This window comes from Hyperolius riggenbachi, chromosome 9 (assembly GCF_040937935.1).
Source record: "Hyperolius riggenbachi isolate aHypRig1 chromosome 9, aHypRig1.pri, whole genome shotgun sequence".
Lineage (NCBI taxonomy): Eukaryota > Metazoa > Chordata > Amphibia > Anura > Hyperoliidae > Hyperolius > Hyperolius riggenbachi.
In genome coordinates this window covers 137,495,140-137,516,432 of record NC_090654.1, presented here as the reverse complement: position 1 = coordinate 137,516,432, position 21,293 = coordinate 137,495,140, and the positions used below count along the sequence as shown (strand labels likewise).

At 45.7% G+C, this 21,293-nt stretch overlaps 1 long non-coding RNA gene across 1 annotated transcript; it reads left to right on the top strand.

The window, feature by feature from the left end:
• Nucleotides 1-18,296: 18,296 nt before the first annotated feature.
• LOC137532097 (uncharacterized) lies at nucleotides 18,297-19,900 on the top strand. Its single transcript, XR_011023856.1, has 3 exons — nucleotides 18,297-18,382; nucleotides 18,481-18,582; nucleotides 19,828-19,900. It is a non-coding gene; the product is annotated as an uncharacterized lncRNA (long non-coding RNA).
• Nucleotides 19,901-21,293: the final 1,393 nt, after the last annotated feature.

Genomic DNA, 21,293 nt, shown 5'->3' with positions numbered 1-21,293 from the left:
GCCTGAAAGGAAGCTAGCTCCCCAGGTGGCCCTGGAAGAGCTAGCCAGTGCGGCACCGATGGGAATGCATGTGTTGTATGATTTCTGTTACATGGAGAACGTGTATAGCACAGCTATGAAATTCATATAGTCTAATTATTCGTTAAAATCTGCCCAATGTGCTGATATAAAATTAATCGCAATAACCCTTCCGGTTATTGGTGTATGACCCTTCTCAGGAATTGGACCCGCTGCCCTAATCATGTCTAATGTCATATTAATCTGTATTTTCTGACAATTATGAATCTGCTATCCACCTAAATATGACATGTATTGTTTATGAGTTACAGCATTTTATAAATGTAAACCTAAAATCTCTCTCAGAGGGAATGAGCTGTCATTAGTGGGTAATTCAGAGGGGGCAGGCGTTGCCACACCCCCAAAACAGCTTCATCAAAAGCACATTGCCAGCAGGCGGACCTCGGTCCTCCAAATTCCATCTTCACGAGAGCATGCTGCTGCTAGCCAAAGGACCATGTGGTTAGCGGCCATCTTGTCTGAACTTTGCTCTTGAACTGAAACAAAGGAAGTTTATGAGTTTTCCCAGAAAGGACATATTTCAACGAACCTAAGTATTTTCTCCTTTTTATTTTCATACTGGCTATTAATGTTTCTATAATTGTTGACTTGAACGATTTTCTGTATATATTAATTATTCATATTGCATATTTAATAAACGACGCTAACGTCCTTTATTTATTCAGCTACCCTATTATTCAGCCGCACAAACTGAACCCTGGTTTCTGAAGAGTCGCTACTATTGTTGCTAGCTAGACAGAATAGAGTGTGTTTAACCGTTTTATTTGCAGGTCTAGAATCAGCCAGTCAGTGGGTTCCTCTGTCCCATGATAGCAGAGATGGTGGTAATTATACCCTGAAATAGTGTGTAATTTGTATTACCGTAACTCACAGGCTCCCTTCTAGTCGGTCTGCACCCAAATTCCCAGCGGTTTCTGCACACCGATTGCGACCACAGCTTGCATGGTCTGTGTGCTGAAACCGATTGGAAGGCATTTTGCGGTCCGGCCACTAGGGGCCATGTGACAGGGTTGATTCATTCATAACAACACAAGTTATTTTCCCTTTCTCCTGCTAATACACTAGAGCAACTTAATGACCCCTGCTTGCAAGCTACACAGGCTAGTGGCAGCGTAGCGCGTGTAACTAAGCAACGGCTGCTGCTTACAATAGCCACGCGGTAGTGAAATATCACTAGCGAAGTACTGCGGTAGCGATATATCACTACTGTCCGGCTATTGTAAGCAGCAGCCATTACTTAGTTATGAACGCTACACTGCCATTAGCAAGAAAGGGGAAATAACTTGTTGTTATTAATGAATCAACTCCACTGATTGATAACCATATAGGTTTTCCAATAATTTTTTTAATATAAATTCTTCATATGAAGGAAACTGCACTGTCCATGTTATATATATTTTAAGGTGGCCACACACAACACAATGAAATGATCCGATTTTAGGGCAATTTCATAAAAACGATTGGATTTCCTGAAGCATTGAAAGCTTTTTTTTAATGCAAGCAAGACATTCGATTGTATTTCCCATATTTTTTTCAATATAAGTCGATTGGGAGTGGTGGATTTTTCTGATAAATTTTTATGAAAATTGAATGGAGTAGGGTAGATTGTCAATTTCTTAATATATACACAAGCAATTTGCTTAGAGTTTTCAATATTTTTTTTCTTAGTTGGAGAATAATTGATCATTGGTCATATTTTTCAAATGTTACAAGCAATCAGAAAAATTGATTGTAATCCCTGAATTGAAAATAAATAAAAAAAATTGTATGGTGTGTCTCCATCTTTATACTTAGCTGAGATTTCCATATTCATAACATTCTATATAATGATAAGAGACGGTTAGTGAGAGGCTAATAGTTAATAAAGGTATGCATGTAAATTTAATGCAAATTTTAGGCAGTTTGGTATTTGGACCAAAGAAAGACATGCACCTTCTACCAATTCAACAGGCCGATTTCCATTCTACCAACAATTTGTACTGAATCTACATGCAAGCCAGAATCACCACCACCTCATCATATCAGCAACTTTCTTCATTTAAAGGGGACGTTTCACATTAATAGATATTAGGGATGGGACGAATCCACAATTTCTTCGAATCCGAATCCGGATCCGAATCTAAAAAGGTTCTCGAATATCTCGAACCTTTCGAATCCCGAATCTAACGAATCCTGCACATAAAAATTGTGCGATCCGTGGTATAGTTGCCCGCAGTATAGGTACCCAGGCATAGGTAGCGAGGTAAAGGTGCCTTCAGTATAGCTAGCTAGGTATGGGTGCCTTCAATATTGGTAGCTTTCAGTATAGGTAGCAAGGTATAGGGGCCTTCAGTATAGGTAGCAGGGTATATGGGCCTTCAGTATAGGTAGCAGGGTATATGGGCCTTCAGTATAGGTAGCAGGGTATATGGGCCTTCAGTATAGGTAGCAGGGTATATGGGCCTTCAGTATAGGTAGCAGGGTATATGGGCCTTCAGTATAGGTAGCAGGGTATATGGGCCTTCAGTATAGGTAGCAGGGTACATGTGCCTTCAGTATCGGTAGCAAGGTATAGGGGCCTTCAGTATAGATAGCACAGTACATGTGCTTTCAGTATTGGTAGGTAACTAGGTATAGGGGCCTTCAGTATAGGTAGCAGGGTATATGTGCCTTCAGTATAGGTAGCAGGGTATATGTGCCTTCAGTATAGGTAGGTAGCTAGGTATAGGGGCCTTCAGTATAGGTAGTAAGGTACATGTGCCTTCAGTGTAGGTAGGTAGGTAAAGGGACCTTCAGTATAGGTAGCAGGGTATAGGGCCTTAAGTATAGGTAGGTAGGTATGTAGGTAGGTAGGTATAAGGGCCTTTAGGTAGGTAGGTAGGTAGGTAAAGGGACCTTCAGTATAGGTAGCAGGGTATAGGGCCTTAAGTATAGGTAGGTATGTAGGTAGGTAGGTATAGGGGCCTTTAGGTAGGTAGGTAGGTAGGTAAAGGGACCTTCAGTATAGGTAGCAGGGTATAGGGCCTTAAGTATAGGTAAGTATGTAGGTAGGCAGGTATAGGTGCCTTTAGGTAGGTAGGTACGTATAGGGGGCCTGTAGGTAGGTAGGTATTGAGGCCTGTAGGTAGGTATAGTGGCCTGTAGGTAGGTATAGGGGCCTTTAGGTAGGTAGGTAGGTATAGGGGCCTTTAGGTAGGTAGGTAGGTACGTATAGGGGGCCTTTAGGTAGGTATAGGGGGCCTTTAGGTAGGTGGGTATAGCGGCCTGTAGGTAGGTAGGTAGGTAGGTAGGTAGAGCAGCCTGTAGGTAGGTAAGGATAGTGGCCGGTAGGTAGGTAGGTAGGTATAGTGGCCTGTAGGTAGGTAGATAGGTATAGGGGGCCTTTAGGTAGGTATAGGGGGCCTTTAGGTAGGTGGGTATAGCGGCCTGTAGGTAGGTAGGTAGGTAGGTAGGTATAGCAGCCTGTAGGTAGGTAAGGATAGTGGTTGGTAGGTAGGTAGGTAGGTATAGTGGCCTGTAGGTAGGTAGGTAGGTAGGTAGGTATAGGGGCCTTTAGGTAGGTAGGTATAGGGGCCTTTAGGTACGTATAGGGGCCTTTAGGTAGGCAGGTAGGTGCGTATAGGGGGCCTTTAGGTAGGTATAGGGGCCTGTAGGTAGGTAGGTATAGCGGCCTGTAGGTAGGTAGGGATAGTGGTAGGTAGGTAGGTAGGTAGATAGAACCCCCCTCCCCCGCCAACCCCCCCACGGCACCCTCCGTCCCCCGTGCCTCCTCCGCTCACCCCTGCATAATCTACTCACCTTTCCCGTGGAGCGCAGAGCGGCAGACCTCTTCGTTACTTCCCTGTCCCCTCTAGCCGGACCGGCTCTTACTAATGACGTCATTGTAAGAGCCGGTCACTAGGGGGAACCAGGAAGTCGGCGAGAGGTCTGCCGCTCTGCGCTCCGCTATGGATAGGTGAGTGGATGCGGGCAGGGGGGGGCGAGCGGAGGAGGCGCGGGGGGGTCGGAGGAGGACGAGTGCGAGCGGCGGATGCGCGACGATGCGGCGTCGGGATTCGGCGGATTCGTATAGTGGAAAATGGCGTCGGGATTCGAATCCACGAATCTCGAATATTTCCTAATATTCGAGGGATTCGTGGATTCGCCGGATTCGTCGTCCCACCCCTAATAGATATGTTGATGGAGTGCCTCCTTTTACTCAAAAGATGAAGAGCCAATAAGCAATTATGAACCTGTCATTGCCATCTTTATTTATTTATTTAAGGGGTGGCGGTGGTGGTGGTGGTGGGGGCGGGGGGTTTAGAGAAAACCTCATTATTCAGATTAAGTTCTGTACGTTGTTATTATCTAATAAAATATAAGTACTGTATATACTCTCATATAAGCCTAATTTTTCAGCACAAAAAATGTGCTGAAAAGTTACCCTTTCGGCTTATATGCGAGTCAGTTGAGCAGAATGGATGGTGGATCTGGTTTTGTTCCTGGCAGAGAAGCGTAAGGATCGTGCACTAGTGATCCTGCTCTTGTCAGATGGCTATTTGCTGTGTCCATGCCCCGCAACCCCTGTAACATGGTGTGCAGAGTGCACTGCTCGACTACCTTTGTCCCCTGGCTGTCATCTAAATCCATACACTGTACTGATGAGGGGTGAGTACTCTGGAACAGCTCAGGGCCAGTTCTAGACTCTTTGCTGCCTGAAGCAAACCTGTGAGGATGCGCCCCTCCCGATTTGGAATGATCACACAGCACCCAAGAATTTTGATACTCAGTATAGGTAGGTAGCCAGGTGTAGGTGCCCCCAGTGTAGGTAACCAGTATAGTTTCCCCAGTATAGGAAGTTAGTATAGTTGCCCCAGTATAGGTGGTATAGTTGCCCCATTATAGGTAGCTAGTATAGTTCCCCCCACCCCCAATATATGTAGTATATTTTCCCCAGTATAGGTAGCTTGTACAGTTGCCCCTAGTATATCTAGTATAGTTGCCCCAGTATAGGTAGCTATTATAGTTGCCCGAGTATAGGTAGTAGGAGGAGACAGTGATACATGAGATAAGATGTAGCGGTATCGGAAAGGGGTGTCCTGGGTAAAGGTGTGGAGGCAGGGATACATGGAGAGAGAGAGTTATAGAGTGACAGAGAAGGGTAGTGTCAGGCCCGGCCCTAGACTTTTTGCCGCCTGAGGCAATTTTCAAAGAGATCGCCGCCGCCGCCCCCCCCCCCCCCAAGCCGTGGGTGTGGGGGGCCGCCCGAGCTGGAGGGGATAGCGGGCAGGAAGGGGGTATTGGGTCTAGCGGCGGGGAGGGGGGTCGGACCCCCCTCTCCCTCGCCTGGGTCCCCCGTCCTCCGCTCCCATCCAGCTTTGAAGTCGCTGGCTGCAGCTATGTGTAAGAGGCAACGGGCGGGGATTACTCACCTCTTCCTCGTTCCAGGTCAGCGTGCGCTCCACTGACGTCACTTCCTGCTACGCCGCAGGAAGTGACGTCAGTGGAGCGCACGCTGACCTGGAACGAGGAAGAGGTGAGTAATCCCCGCCCGTTGCCTCTTACACATAGCTGCAGCCAGCGACTTCAAAGCTGGAGGGGAGCGGAGGACGGGGGACCCAGGCGAGGGAGGGGGGGGTCCGACCCCCCTCCCCGCCGCTAGGTCCAATACCCCCTTCCTGCCCGCTATCCCCTCCAGCTCGGGCGGCCCCCCACACACATGGACGGGCGGGTGCCGCCCCCCCAGAAGTGCCGCCTGAGGCAAAAGTTTCACCCCGCCTCATGGGCGGGCCGGCCCTGGGTAGTGTGAAGAAACAGGAACACATGAGGAGAGATGTAAAGTGACTGGGAAGGTAAGTGTGAAAAGACAGGAATACATGGGAAGGAAGACAGTGGCCAGTGACGTAGCTAAGGAGCTGTGGGTCCCGATGCAAGTTTTACATCCCCCCCCCCCCCCCCCCCAAGCACTCTACACGTAACAATTGATACGGAGCACCAAAATCTGTCAATGGCAACTACAGTGTCAGAGGTGCAAGAAGGGAATGAGAAACAGTTTGTTAATGCTTTCCACTATTCAAAGTACAGTGGGGTTTGAAAGTTTGGCAACCTTGTTAATCATTATTATGATTTAATAAATCGTTGGTTGTTACGATAAATGTACGATAATGTCAGTTAAATATATTATATAGGAGACACACACAGTGATATTTGAGAAATGAAATTAAGTTTATTCGTTTTACAGAAAGTGTGCAATAATTGTTTCAACAAAATTAGGCAGGTGCATAAACTTGGGCACCACAAAAAACAAATGAAATCAATATTTAGTAGATCCTCCTTTTGCAGAAATACAGCCTCTAAACGCTTCCTGTAGGTTCCAATGAGAGTCTGGATTCTGGTTGAAGGTATTTTGGGCCATTCCTCTTTACAAAACATCTCTAGTTCATTCAGGTTCTATGGCTTCTGAGCATGGACAGCACTCTTTAACTCACACCACAGATTTTCAATTATATTCAGGTCTGCGGACTGAGATGGCCATTCCAGAACGCTGTACTTGTCCCTCTGCATGAATGCCTTAGTGGATTTGGAGCAGTCTTTAGGGTCGTTGTCTTGTTGAAAGATCCAGCCCCGGCGCAGCTTCAGCTTTGTCACTGATTCCAGGACATTGGTCTCCAGAATCGGCTGATACTGAGTGGAATGAATCCATGTGTCCCTCAACTTTTACAAGATTCCTAGTCCATGCACTGGCCACACAGCCTCACAGTATGATGGAACCACCACCATATTTTACTGTAGGTAGCAGGTCTTTTTCTTGGAATGCTGTGTTCTTTTTGCTCCATATATAACGCCCCTTGTTATGCTCAAATAACTCAAATTTAGTTTCATCAGTCCACAGCACCTTATGCCAAAATGAAGCTGGCTTGTCCAAATGTGCTTTAGCATACCTCAAGCGGCTCTGTTGTGGGCGGAGAAAAGGCTTCCTCTGCATCACTCTCGCATACAGCATCTCCTTGTGTAAAGTGCGCCAAATGGTTGAACGATACACAGTGACTCCATCTGCAGCAAGATGATGTTGTATGTCTTTGTGCTGGTCTGTGGGTTGACTCTGACTGTTCTCACCATTCGTCGCTTCTGTCTATCTGAGAATTTTCTTGGTCTGCCACTTCGAGCCTTAACTTGAACTGAGCCTGTGGACTTCCATTTCCTCAATATGTTCCTAACTGTGGAAACAGACAGCTGAAATCTCTGAGACAGCTTTCTGTATCCTTCCTCTAAACCATGATGGTGAACAATCTTTGTCTTCAGGACATATGAGAGTTGTTTTGAGACCCCCATGTTGCTACTCTTCAGATAAAATTAAAAGAGGAGGTAAACTTACAATTGACCACCTTAAATACTTTTTCTCATAATTGGATTCACCTGTGTATGTAGGTCAGGGTTCACTGAGCTTACCAAGCCAATTTGAGTTCCAATAATTAGTTCTAATGTGTTTGGAATCACAAAAATGACGACCGTGCCCAAATTTATGCACCTGCCTATTTAAACAATTATCCTGGACATTGGTCTCCAGAATCTGCTGATACTGAGAAGAATCCATGCGTTCCTCAACTCTGACAAGATTCCCAGTCCCTGCACTGGCCACACAGCCCCACAGCATGATGGAACCACCACCATATTTTACTGTAGGTAGAAGGTGTTTTTATTAGAATGCTGTTTTTTCCTCCATGCATAATTCCCCTTGTTATGCCCCAATAACTCAATTTTAGTTTCATCAGTCCACAGCACCTTATTCCAAAACGAAGCTGGCTTGTCCAAATGTGCTTTAGTATATCTCAAGCGTTTCTGATTGTGTTGTGGGTGGAGAAAAGGCTTCCTCTGCATTACCCTTGCATACAGCATCTCCTTGTGTAAAGTGCACCGAATGGTTGAATGATGCACAGTGACTCCACCTGCAGCAAAATGATGTTGTAGGTCTTTGGTGCTGGTCTGTGGGTTGACTCTGACTGTTCTCACTATTCGTCGCTTCTGTCTATCCAAGATTTTTCTTGGTCTGCCACTTCGAGCCTTAACTTGAACTGAGCCTGTGGTCTTCCATTTCCTCAATATGTTCCTAACTGTGGAAACAGACAGCTGAAATCTCTGCTTTCTGTATCCTTCCCCTAAGCCAGGGGTCTCAAACTCGCGGCCCGCGGGCCATTTGCGGCCCTCGATACAATATTTTGTGGCCCCAGGGCCCCAGAGCTTGTAGGAGCCCCCAGTGGCTACAAGAGGAAATTTTTTTTTTCAAATCGGCCTTATAGTTTTTGAGAAAATCGATTTTAAAGTTGCAAAGGAAAAAAATACACATTTAAAAACCCGCCGACTTTAATGGTTAATAGCAAATCCACCTTAAATGCTAGAAACCCTAAATTTGCAGGATATGTTAAGGAGATCATTAGGAATAAGAGGAAAAAACAATTTTTCAAAAAGACCTTATAGTTTTTGAGAAAATCGATTTTAAAGTTTCAAAGGAAAATAGTATACTTTTAAATGCGGTAAATGTCACTTTTAGTAGCAAACCTAACGGTAGTGTAATTTTACATGTATCAAAAGAAAGAGCAATACATTTCCTGATTGGTGCTTCACTCCCTGACTATACCAGCTGCAAAAAAGGTCCCTTAATGCCGATTTTTGTTCCAGGGTATCTGTTGGGGGGGGGGTCAGGTTTATTTTGCTCTGGGGCACCATTGTTGCTTAAACCGGCCCTGCCTGCCGGCAAAAGCGACACGGAAGCGAACTGTATTTGCCCATTTTACCTTATAGTTCGCTTCAGTGCTCCCAAGTAATCCACCGCATCCCCGCCGCTAAACAAGGGCTGCAGACCCCCAAATCCCCCGCGCAAACATCCACGACTGCGCTGAGGGGCAGAGCTTCCAGCTGTAGCTCTGCCCCTCCTGACGTCAATCGCCGAATGGATCGCCGCCTCTCCCCCGCCCCTCTCTGTGAAGGAAGAGTGAGAGGGACGGGCAGAGGCGGCGATCCGCCGCGATTGACGTCAGGAGGGGCAGAGCTGAAGCTGAAAACTCTGCCCCTTCCAGGAAATGCCGGCGGATTGCCCCCCGGGGCGATTTGGGGGCTCTGCACCCCTCATTTTGAGGCGGGGACACGTGAACTCCCTTATGCGGCCCAGCCTCATCCTGATTTTGCCTCCTGCGGCCCCCCGGGTAAATTGAGTTTGAGACCCCTGCCCTAAACCATGATGGTGAACAATCTCCAGGTCATTTGAGAGTTGTTTTGAGACCCCCATGTTGCTACTCTTAAGAGAAAATTAAAAGAGGAGGGAAACTTACAATTAACCACCTTAAATACTCTTTTTCATAATTGGATTCACCTGTGTATGTAGGTCAGGGGTCACTGAGCTTACCAAGCCAATTTGAGTTCCAATAATTAGTTCTAAAGCTTTTTGAATCAATAAAATGACAACAGAGCCTACATTTATGCACCTGCCTAATTTTATTTAAACAATTATTGTGCATTTTCTGTAAATCCAATAAACTTAATTTCACTTCTTTAAACATCACTGTGTGTGTGTCTCCTATATATTTTACTGACATTTTTTTATCATAACAATCAACGATTTATACAGGAAAATCATGATGATTAACAAGGTTGCCCACATTTTCGCATCCCACTGTATCTATAGAAGGAATTATGAGTACAGAACCAATAGAGAGCAAATACTGCAATTGAGGGAGGACCCCTCAGGGCCCCTCTAGCCCAAGGGCCCCCTATACAGTCGCAACCTCTGCACCCCCTATTGCTACATCCATGGCACTCTCCTGAACTGCTAGGTTTACAATAGGTTGTAGTAAACTGCACCCACACTATTTGCCCTATTACAGCACTTTGCTGTGATTGGAGAACTGTTCCCAATAAGGGTTCCTGCTGGGTAGGAAATAGCAACAATAAATGTAGAGACAAAAAAATACGGTGACATATGATAGATCGTGGAGGGAATGTGAAGACAGGGATACATGTGGGATGCGGGACATATGATAGATGGAGGGGGTGTGAAGACAGGGATATATGGTGTATGCGGGCACATATGGTAGATGGAGGGAGGGTGAAGACATGGATATATGGGGGATGCGGGGACATATGATAGATGGAGGGGGTGTGAAGAAGCCTGGGATACATGGGGGAAGACATGCAGGAACAGGGAACAGTAGTGTCAGGAGACAGTGGTACATGTGGAAAGATACAGAGGGACAGGGAATGGAGGTGGTATGAGATAAATAAAGGGCTGTGAGGAGACAGAGATACATGGGGAGATACGGGGAAGGGGAGAATGGGGCTGACAGGGTTTGTGACGAAACAGTAATGCATGTGAAGAGAAGCAGGACAAGGAATTGGGTTACTGTATACATAGGTGGAGAACGCATGCTAGGAGAGGTAGTTGCAGCATTCTCAGAAACACAGAGCTCGTGTGTCATTGCATAAGTGGCAGGGCATCTCAGACGTCTCCTTGCACTTCTGCGCCATTATATAACATGATGAACACAAGGCTCGCCTCACTGAGCGGCGGCTCACCATCCATCCTGGCGCTGGCACCATCCATTCTCTCATCACTGCCAGTGTCGGTCGGTGATAGGCAGGGCGCACAGTAGGCAGCATAGTGACTCTTCCGGATTCTGCCTCTGCCCGGTGACCACCGTCATGATGTGCCAGGGTAGGCCGGGGCTAGAGGGTGTCAGTAGCCCTGGGTGTCAGTCAGCCAGACTCCGGCCGGGTGATGTCCAGTCAAAGTGGGCGGTAAAGTGGGGAGCGGCAGGCTAGCTGCACTCACTTCCTGGTTTCTGCCTGGTGCTGCCCCCCCTCCCTACGTCTGCCGCCTGAGGAACCTGCGTCACTCCACCTCATGGGTGGCCCGGGCTGAAACAGCTGTATATAGGTTGGATTAAAGAATGTGTATAATTAAGGATTGCATGTATATTATAAACCAATGATTCTGGATAGGTTAGAGAAGAGAAGAGTGCACCATAGCGCTAAATCATAGGGGACTTTATTGCACACAAAATAAAACTACTTACAGGAAATCTGTTGACAATCACATGTAACACTGGTGGGGACTGGATCCCGTCTCATCAATGCAGCAAATAACCTGAACTGTGGTCAGCAGCGCGGAGTGGTGGGTGGATCCTACGTCCAGCATGCCCTCAGCGTCATTACACGTTTCGGCGTGCAATGCCTTCGTCAGTTCATGTATCTGACGATGTATCACCACTAAGCAGTTTATTTTCCAAGCTAACGAAGCCCAGTTTATCTAACATTTCTTTGTATTTGAGACCTTCCATCCCTGTGAATAATTTAGTTGCTTTCTCTTTCTACTTGTTCTAAAATGTGAATGTCCTTCCTATAATGTGGTGGCCAAAACTGTCTCCCATACTTTAAATGTTGCCTGTCAACTAATGTATACAGATGATATAAAAACATCTTGGGATTCATCTTAGGATTTATCTTCTTGTTTTATGAATCTCAACGTTGTATTTGGCTTTCGCTTGAGCTGCTTGGGATTTAATACAATTCCATCAACTAGTATTTCTCATAGTTTACTCCAGCCATATGCCATTTAGTTTATTATTGAAACATCAAAACATCCAAGATTTGTGACGCTGTGTTTATTAAAATTAAGATGTCATATGCCTGCCCATAAAGCTATGATGTCAAAATCCTGTTTTAATATGCTACTATCTTGTGGAGTATAGATAATTCTAATTTTGAGTTGTCTGCAAGATGGCTACATTACTTTGTATTCCATCCACTTTGTTTTTAACCACTTGAGGACTGCGGTGTTAAATACCCCAAAAGACCAGGCCATTTTTAACTAAATTGGCCACTGCAGCTTTAAAGCCTCATCTACACGGGTAGATGAGGCTGCGATCCGCCGGCGTGCCCGCCGCGTGCCCGCCGCGTCCCCGCTCGCCGCGCGTGCGCCGCATTCGATTTTCCGCTCGTGCCCGCTCGTCCCCGCCGGCGCTGCTTATCTTCCGCTCGATTCCCTGCCATTGTCCCCTCGCGGGGAGAGAGCAGGGAATCGGCGGTGCGGAGATCCGTCCTGTCGGATCTTATCAATCGAGCTGCATCAGCGGCTCCATTGATAAGGAGCATCGGGGCCGCATCTACTCGTGTAGATGCGGCTTTAGGGCTCGCTACAGTTCCGCACAACACAGCACACAACTGATCCCCCCTCCCCCTTTTCTCCCCACCAACAGAGCTCTCTGCTGGTGGGGTCTGATTGCTCCCCCAATATTTGTTTGTTTGTTTGTTTTTTTAATATTTATATGTTTGCTTTTTAATACATTTCCCTTATTTTTGTATTATTTTTCCATTCCCCCCTACAGCCAATCACTGTAATCGGCTGTCATAAGCTTCAGCCTATGACAGCGGATCACCTCCGAGCCTCTGGAGGGGGCAGCTGTGTCACACGGCTGTCCCCAGTACAGAGGTGCCATGGATCACAGCACTGTACAAGCTAATTAGACTGCGGTTTCGGCATCTAAAAGTCTCCTAGCGGCGATCGCCGCTGGGAGGTTGAAGGTGAAGCGGAGATGTGTGCGCATTAGTGTGCACGATCTCCTGTAAAAGAAGCCCCAAGGACCTTACGCCGATCGGCATTGGGGCGGTCCCGGGGCTGCCGCCGGGCCACGCCCATCAGTGTGACGCGGTCGGCCAGGGGCGTATCTGGGTAATATAGAGCCTATGGCAAACACTGAAATTGCGCCCCTTCCTTCCCTGGTCAGAGCCCCCTTCCCCTCTAAAAACAGCATCCTTTCTTGTGTACATGTGTTATGGCTGCCTGTGTTCTATGCCTTGGGATATTGCTAAAGTTACTTTTTTTGGGAAATGTCTCTTCTCACTTCCTCTCTATCCTCTTCTAACACTAAGCCAAGCGCGCCCATCATACATAAATTAAGTAGCCATGTTCCCCATCTTTAATCTAATCTTAGGTCTAAATGATGGGAAGGAATGGGGGAAGGCATGGGGTGTGCCTAGGGGCAGGCATGGGGTGTGCCTAGGGGCAGGCATGGGGTGTGCACAGGGGCAGGCATGGGGTGTGCACAGGGGCAGGCATGGGGCGCAGCATAGGGGCAGGCATTGTGGCACAGTACAGAAGCAGACATGGCGCCCATGGCAAGAGCCATGCCTGCACCCCTCTAGATACGCCTCTGCGGTCGGCAACTAGTTAATAAACAAGCTAAACAGAACTGGACCCAGTAATAGCCCCTGTGCAATCCCATTGCTAACAGTTTCCTTTTTAAATATGATGCATTTACTACTACCACTTGCCTTCTATCCCTTAACCAGTTCTCAATCCACATTCACAGACGTTCCCCTAGTCTCTGCATCCTTAGCTTCCACAATCCGCACCTGGAAATTGAAGGAAACTGTGTCAAAAGTTTATGCCAAGTCCAATTTATTAGTCCATGCAAATAAACTGAAATTAGCTCATTCTGCACTACATTTTGTTATGTTACAGTCTTCTTCCAAATGGGTTAACTTCCTGTTTTCCTCAGAAAAAGTTTACCTGAGATTTTTGCAAATTTATTAGAAATAAAAAAAAAAATTGAGAAAGCACATGTACTGTACATAAATAATCACAGCCTTTGCCATGAAGCTCAAAATTTATCTCAGGTGTATCCTGTTTCCCCTGAATCATCCTTAACATGTTTCTGAAGCTTAATTGGAGTCCACCTGTGATACATTTGGTTGGATTGGACAGTTTGGAAAGGCATACACATGCAGGGGCATTGCTAGCCCCAAAGATCAGTGGCACATGTCCTGGATCTATTCTGGGGTGCCCTGGATGTCCCCCAGGCAGAGTCAGCTGTGGTGCCTCAATGGCAGGTATGCTGGGAGCTGTGGTGCATCAATCAGGGGTATGCTTGGTGCTGTGGTACCTCTATGTGGGCATACGTAGCGCTGCGTAATATGTTGGCGCTATATAAATCTAATAAATAATAATAATAATACTGGGTACCGTGGTGCCATGCTGGATGCTGTGTTGCCTTTATGGGGGGCATGCAGGGGGCTGTGGTTCTGGGGAGGCCCGTGGGAGCATGGGAAGGGGCCACTACAAGGTCAGGGCATTCTATGGGGCACTGCCAGATAACCTGGCGGCAGGCCAGCCTGCCCAGTAGAAAGCCAGACCAGCCAGTACACAAGCCAGGTAAATCTGCCTAGTAATGTTTAAGTGACACGGCCTATTTATGTGATATGCTGCATTTTGGGGTCTTTTTTGTATTAATGGAGAGGAGGCTTCATCCAACATTTTGCTGGGCCGGCCTACTTAGACCGCTGTCAAGTTCATGTAAATTTGGCTCCACCCATGATCACACCCACATTTTGGTGAGTAGCCACACCCATTTTCTGTCTGGAGTGCCCAAAAGTACCCTGGATCTCTTAGGATCCTAGCAACACCCCTGCATACACATGTCTATATAAGGTCCCACAGTTGACAGTTCATGTCAGAGCACAAACCAAGCATGAAGTCAAAGGTCCTCTGTAGAGAGAGAACTTCCCAGAAGGACAACCATCTCTGCAGCAATCCACTAATCAGGTCTGTATGATAGATTGGCCAGCTGAAAGCCACTCCATAGTAAAAGACACATGGCAGTCGCCTGCTCTTTGCCAAAAGGCACTTGAAGGATTCTGACCATGAGAAATAAGATTTTCTGCTCTAATGAGACAAAGATTGAACACTTTAGTGTGAATGCCAGGTGTCATGTTTGGAGGAAACCAGGCACCACTCATCACCAGGCCAATACCATCCCTACAGTGAAGCATGGTGGTGGCAGGGTCATGCTGTGGGGATGTTTTTCAGCGGCAGGAACTGGGATACTAGTCAGAATTAAGGGTAAAATGACTGCAGCAATGTAAGAGACATCCTGGATGAAAACCTACTCCAGAGTGCTCTTGAACTTCATCTTTCAGCAGGATAAGGACCCTAAGCACACAGTCAAGATATCAAAAGAGTGGCTTCAAGACAAATCTGTGAATGTCATTGAGTGTTTTGTATGATAACAACAGAGGCGCCAACAGGATAAAAAGAACCGTATTTAAAAACAATAAAATAAGGGGGTAGGGGTGGACTTACCTCCCCAAATTTCAAACACAACCGTGCTTGAAAAACAAACAACTGTGATCAATATGCAAAAACATTTAATCTGTACTCCAAGATAAACAATTGCAACGCGTTTCACGGGTCTCAAGCCCGTTTCTTCAGGCAAAACACAAAAAAGGAGCAGCTCAGAAGTTGTGCCAAAATAGCGCAGCGCCTCTGTGAGAGTGAGCGGTCTAATATCCCCATATGCGCTTATAGTGGTTGCCTGGTTCTCGGCAACCCGTGTTTGTGAGTATATCTCTTAATTGTTTATTACACCAACATTCATCACCAATAATACACTATTGGGGGCTCCCGTTTCTATTTTTTGTCTCCTTACATTGAGTGTTTTGTGGTGGTGTGGTTTGGAATGTCCTAGAGTGGCCCAGCGAGAGCCCAGATTTGAGTCTGATTTAACATCTCTGGAGAGATCTTAAAATGGCTGTGCACCAACGCTTCCAATTCAACCTGATGGAGCTTGATTGGTGCTGCAAAGCGGAATGGGTGAAATTTGTGCTAGGCGTGCCAATTTTGTGGCATCGTATTCAAAAACACTTGAGGCTGTAATTGTTGCCAAAGGTGCATCGACAAAGTATTGAGCAAAGGCTGTGTAAACTTTTTTCACTTCTCGTTGTCATTATGAGGTATTGTGTATAGAATTCTTAGGCAAAAAATTAATGTAATGCATTTTGTAATAAGGCTGTAACATAGCAAAATGTGGAAAAAGAAAAGCGCTGTGAATACTTTCTGGATGCACTGTAATTTTGTATAGTGCAATGTTAAGTTTTACAGGATTGTAGTTTTAAAGCCCAATCTACACGATATGATTCTTTGTGCGATTTGTTTATGATTCTATTTACGATCTGATTAAATCCAACATGTCCGATCAGGATTCGATTCAATTCGATTTGCCATTGCAAAACAATGGCAAATCGAATTGAATCGAATCGAATCCCGATCGGACATGTTGGATTTAATCAGATCGTAAATAGAATCGTAATCGAATCGCACAAAGAATCGTATCGTGTAGATGGGGTTTTACAGAAAATAAAATAAAGTAGTATATGCATAAGGAAACTCAGAGTTCTTTAATACTCTGGGATCGATGCTATCTAGGCCAGGTGCCTTATCTATCTTGATTTTATTCCTACCTGTGTTAGGAAATTCAGAATGAATGTGGTAGATTTGGAACAACCCAGAACTGTATAATGGGACAAATTATCATTTGGAAAATGCACCAAAATGGTTATGAAAGACGACAATTAATGGCTAATGTCTTCTGGAATAGGATTTAGATTGATAGACATTTTTGAACCACAGGTGTATATAGTTATTTATCTATGCAGGGAATGAACAAAAACAGATAATTTGGCACCCCATTGCAGCACCTGCACCACTACACAATGTGCAATACAATCATCAAACATTTTTCACTATATCATCTCTATTTTCCAGGAATCCCATGACACTGACCAACATTTCTTGCCTACTTGCATGGTGCTCGGATGATTTTCGCCTAATACTGTTGTTGTTATTATTATTATTATTTTATATAGCGTCAGCATCTTCTGTGACCTTGTACAACAGCATACAGGGTATAACAATACAAAATATTCAATACAAGAGTAAATACAAGACAAGAGTGAATAACAGCTAACGCAGTGAACAAATAAATTACATATTTTTTACACGGGGTGGAAGGTACGTACATCCATTACACAGCATTGTGAGATAAAATGGGAAGAGAGCCCTGGCCAAAAGGTGTCCATCTGAAAATGGCGCCTGAGAATAATGGCGCACGGTGATGCCACTAATCCGTTTGTCGCTTATCGCTATTTAACGTTAAAGCCTTATTGTTATTTAGCGTTAAAGCCTTATCGTTATTTGGCGTTAACACACAGAACCCTCTTTGTACCTATCCCTAACCCCTAAACCCCCCCTGGTGGTGCTAACCCTAAGACCCCCCTGGTGGTGCTAACCCTAAGACCCCCCTTGTGGTACCTAACCCTAACCAACCCCCTGGTGGTGCCTAACCCTAACCACCCCCCTGGTTGTGCCTAACCCTAAGACCCCTAGTGGTGCCTAACCCTAAGACCCCCCTGGTGGTGCCTAATCCTAAGACCCCCCCCCGGTGGTGCCTAACCCTAACCAACCCCCTGGTGGTGCCTAACCCTAACCACCCCCCTGGTGGTGCCTAACTCTAAGCACCCCCCTGGTGGTGCCTAACCCTAAGACCTCCCTGGTGGTGCCTAACCCTAAATCTCCCCTGGTGGTGCCTAACCCTAACCCTGACATTGTTACATTAAATCCATTCACTGTTTTGCAGTTAAATAACTTCTGCAGTTTGGCTTATGTAGGCGCTATTGATAAATAACGTTACTGTGCATAATAACGTCTGCTGTTTGGCACATGAACAGCACTATTGATAAATAACGTTACTGTGTGACGTTTTTATTCTTTTTTCCCTGTGCGCCATTATTATGCAGTACTAACGATAAATAGCGATAAGCGTATCTTTTTAATGCAGCGCCATTTGTATGCATAGGTGCTGTGCGCCATTATTCACTAATCCGGGCCAAAAGGCCTTACAGTCTAAAGGTTTAAGGTATAGGACAGTAGGTAAAGGGAAACTGTGTATGGGGTGGTAGAAATGGTGGTCAGTGGGCAAAGTGTCCTAGGTATCTCCTAGGTATGCTTGCCGGAAGAGGTGAGTTTTCAGATTGCGCCTAAAAAGAGTAAGGCCCTGTTCATATTATGTGCGTGTGGAAAACGTGCAGAACGCATGTAGTAAACGCACTGGAAAAACGCATGCGTTTGTACGCGTTTGTACGCGTTTTGTAATGCGTTTGTATGCGTTTTTTTCCTTATGCGTTTTTGATCATACCTGGAAGAGGTGTATACCAAATGTTTTTTTTTTTTTTTTTTCTTGAAGAACTTCTGATGTCACTTCCTTTCTGTGTGGGTTTGAAGGAGTTTTGAAGGTGAAAGGAGTGATTTGTGTGAGGTGAAACTAAAAATGTCTGCTTTGGCTGTATTGGCATTACTTATAATTGTTTTGTTGATGAGGAGGCGTACTGTGAGAGTGAGGAGATTCTGGGTACATCCTCTGCTGACGGATCGCAGCGATAAAGGGCAGTTTGCCACCCTCTATTCGGATCTACGAAAGCACCCAGACAAGTTTTTCGCGTACGCAAGAATGTCCATTGCTAGGTAAGTGGTGTTTGAAAACAGATGCTTATTTGGGTAGATTATGTACAGATTGTGATGAGCAGAAACATGTTAACATATTGTGTTGATTTGTGTTGCAGTTTTGATGAGATCTTAGCTGTGGTATATCATGATTTGAAACACCAAGATACGACGTTTCGCCAGGCCGTGTCCCCAACGGAAAGGCTTTTGCTGACATTGAGGTAATGTGTGTTAGAACTCACAGTATGTTAACCACTTGTGGACCCAGCATTTACCCCCCCTTAAGGACCAGCGCTGGTTTCGCTGATCTGTGCTGTGTGGGCTCTACAGCCCACAGCACAGATGAAAGAACAGGCAGAGTGACCAGATCGCCCCCTTTTTTCCCCACTAGGGGGATGATGTGCCTGGGGGGGGGGGGGTCTGATCGCTCCTGCCTGCGTGTGGCTGGCGGGGGGGGGGGGGGGGCACCTCAAAGTCCCCTCTATCGCAGGATTCTCCCTCTCCTCCTTCCCTGCCCCGGAGATCGGAGGCTGCACAGGAACGGATCTGTCCTGTGCAGTCTCTAACACACTCCCCACGGTCATGTGACAGCGATCCCCGGCCGCTGATTGGCCGGGGATCGCTGATCTAGTAAAACACGTCTAGTGTTAGCAACGGTGTAAAAATGTAAACAAAGCGGATTATTTCTGCTTGTGTTTACATTTCCTGTGAGCCGCGATAGGCGGCCTGCAGGCTATTCACGGAGCCCCCCACCGTGAATTGACAGGAAGCAGTTGTTCGCGCGAGCGGCTGCTTCCTGATTAATTTCCCAGCAGCCGGCAACGCAGATGTGCTGGTCCTGCAGCTACCACTTTGCCGACGCGCGTTTTGAGTGCGTGGTTGGCAACTGGTTAAGCAGTAGTTGTCTGGATTCATATAGTAATAACATCTGTAGCACCATTGTCCTCTCCTCCTTTTGCTATGTATCCCCTGTTGACACACACAACTGTTTATGTGTTAGTAGAGTGTGCCGGTGTACTGGTATCCCCTGTGGTAAGGAATGCTGTGTAGAGAGAAAAAAACTTTCACTTACCTGGTGATTCCTATAGCCCACGGCAGCAGTCCTGTGCCCCTACTGCTGTTCCTGTGTCTCCTCCACCTCTTCGTTGGTGAAGGCAACCTCGCCAGATCATGTACCATCCCGGCCTCTGGTGATTTCCACCGCAGGGGTCACGTGGTTGTGTTAACTTTATATGGACGTTACTGCGTAGGCGCAGACATACTGTGCATGCGCATTAGCGTTCACATGCTGTTTACCAGACCATGTGACCCCCGTGGTTGCATTTAGAATTGGTGAGAGGGGCACTTTAGCTCACTTTATCATGATATTAGTGGTGTTATTTTTGTATGTGCTTATGTAGTAATCATCTGATATACAATTTGGAATTGTTGGCGGCTAATGTCTACTTACCTTTAATTTCTTTCAGATTTCTTGCATCGGGACATTCATACAGCTCACTACACTTGGAGTTCCGTTTGGGAAAAAGCACTATCCAGACAGTGGTGCTTAGTACCTGCAGGGTTTTATGGCAAAAGTTGCAACCTGCATATATGGTATTTCCTGATACCAGAAAATGGTTAGAAGTTGCTGATTTATACTGGCGGAGATGCAATTTTCCACATTGTATCGGCGCCATAGATGGGAAGCACGTCAGGATTGTTTGCCCTCCATGTAGTGGAAGCAGATTTTTTAATTATAAAAAATACTTCTCCTTGGTGTTGTTGGCTATAGTTGATGCAGATTACAAATTCCTGTATGTTGATGTCGGGTCCTTTGGAAGCAGTGCTGACTCTACAATTTACAAAAATTCCAAATTTGGACGTTTATTGGAAAGCGGTCAACTAAACTTCCCAAATCCTAAGCCATGGCCTGGACAGTCGGGCCCTAATCGACCTTTTTTTTTGGTCGGTGATGAGGCGTTTGGACTGTCAAGTTACATTATGCGTCCCTACTCGCAACATGGTCTAGATCATACTAAGCGGAACTTTAATTATCGCTTATGTAGAGCACGACGCATGGTAGAATGTGCCTTTGGTATATTGGCGTCCAAATGGAGAATTTTTCAGGGGTCTCTGCAAATGACCCCTGAGAATGCCGTGTGTGTTATTAAGGCAGCTTGTGTATTACATAATTTTGTGAGGGACAAAGAAGGGGTTAATCTGGACGAGTCGGATACCCCCATTAGCATGGCATCTCACAGAGCAGCTCCAAGAGCAACCATAAATGCCATTCGTCTGAGAGATCAGCTTGCACATTATGTGTTAACATGTGCTAACTATCTATGGAAACATTGGTACAAGCAATAGCAATGCAGCCTAACAATTTACTTCATGTGCCAATGTGTACTAAATAAATTTGCATCCCCTGCTACCAACTGTTACTGGTTTTGAATGTTGTATTAATTACATATCATATTCTTATATGCTTCCCAGTTTACACGTACATCTTGGAAATCTCACATCACCAAGGATTCCATGTATGCACACGTGTTTATTTGTGTATGTCGTGTACACCTCTAATTTACACACGGGAATGGTGTTGACTGTGTTCAGAAGGTTATATTTTTCCAACAGCAAGTTCAGCCCTGTCCACCAGGTGGCAGAGCATGTGAACTCCAAATTCTTGATATGACAAAGGTGGGGCCGAAGATTGTGAACAGATGTGGTCCTTTGAAACATTACACATGGATGTGATCCATGGGAATACAGGATTATAATGCACAAACACATTTACTGCAATTGTAGTGATTTAAGAATAGTTATTCTGAAAAGCTGAAATATAGTGACAAAGCAATAGGGAACATTTAACATGTTTATTTGTTGTTGTTTTAAAGACAACATCTCTTGCAAAGCGCCATTTGGTTGTGCGCAACACATCATACACCAATACAGC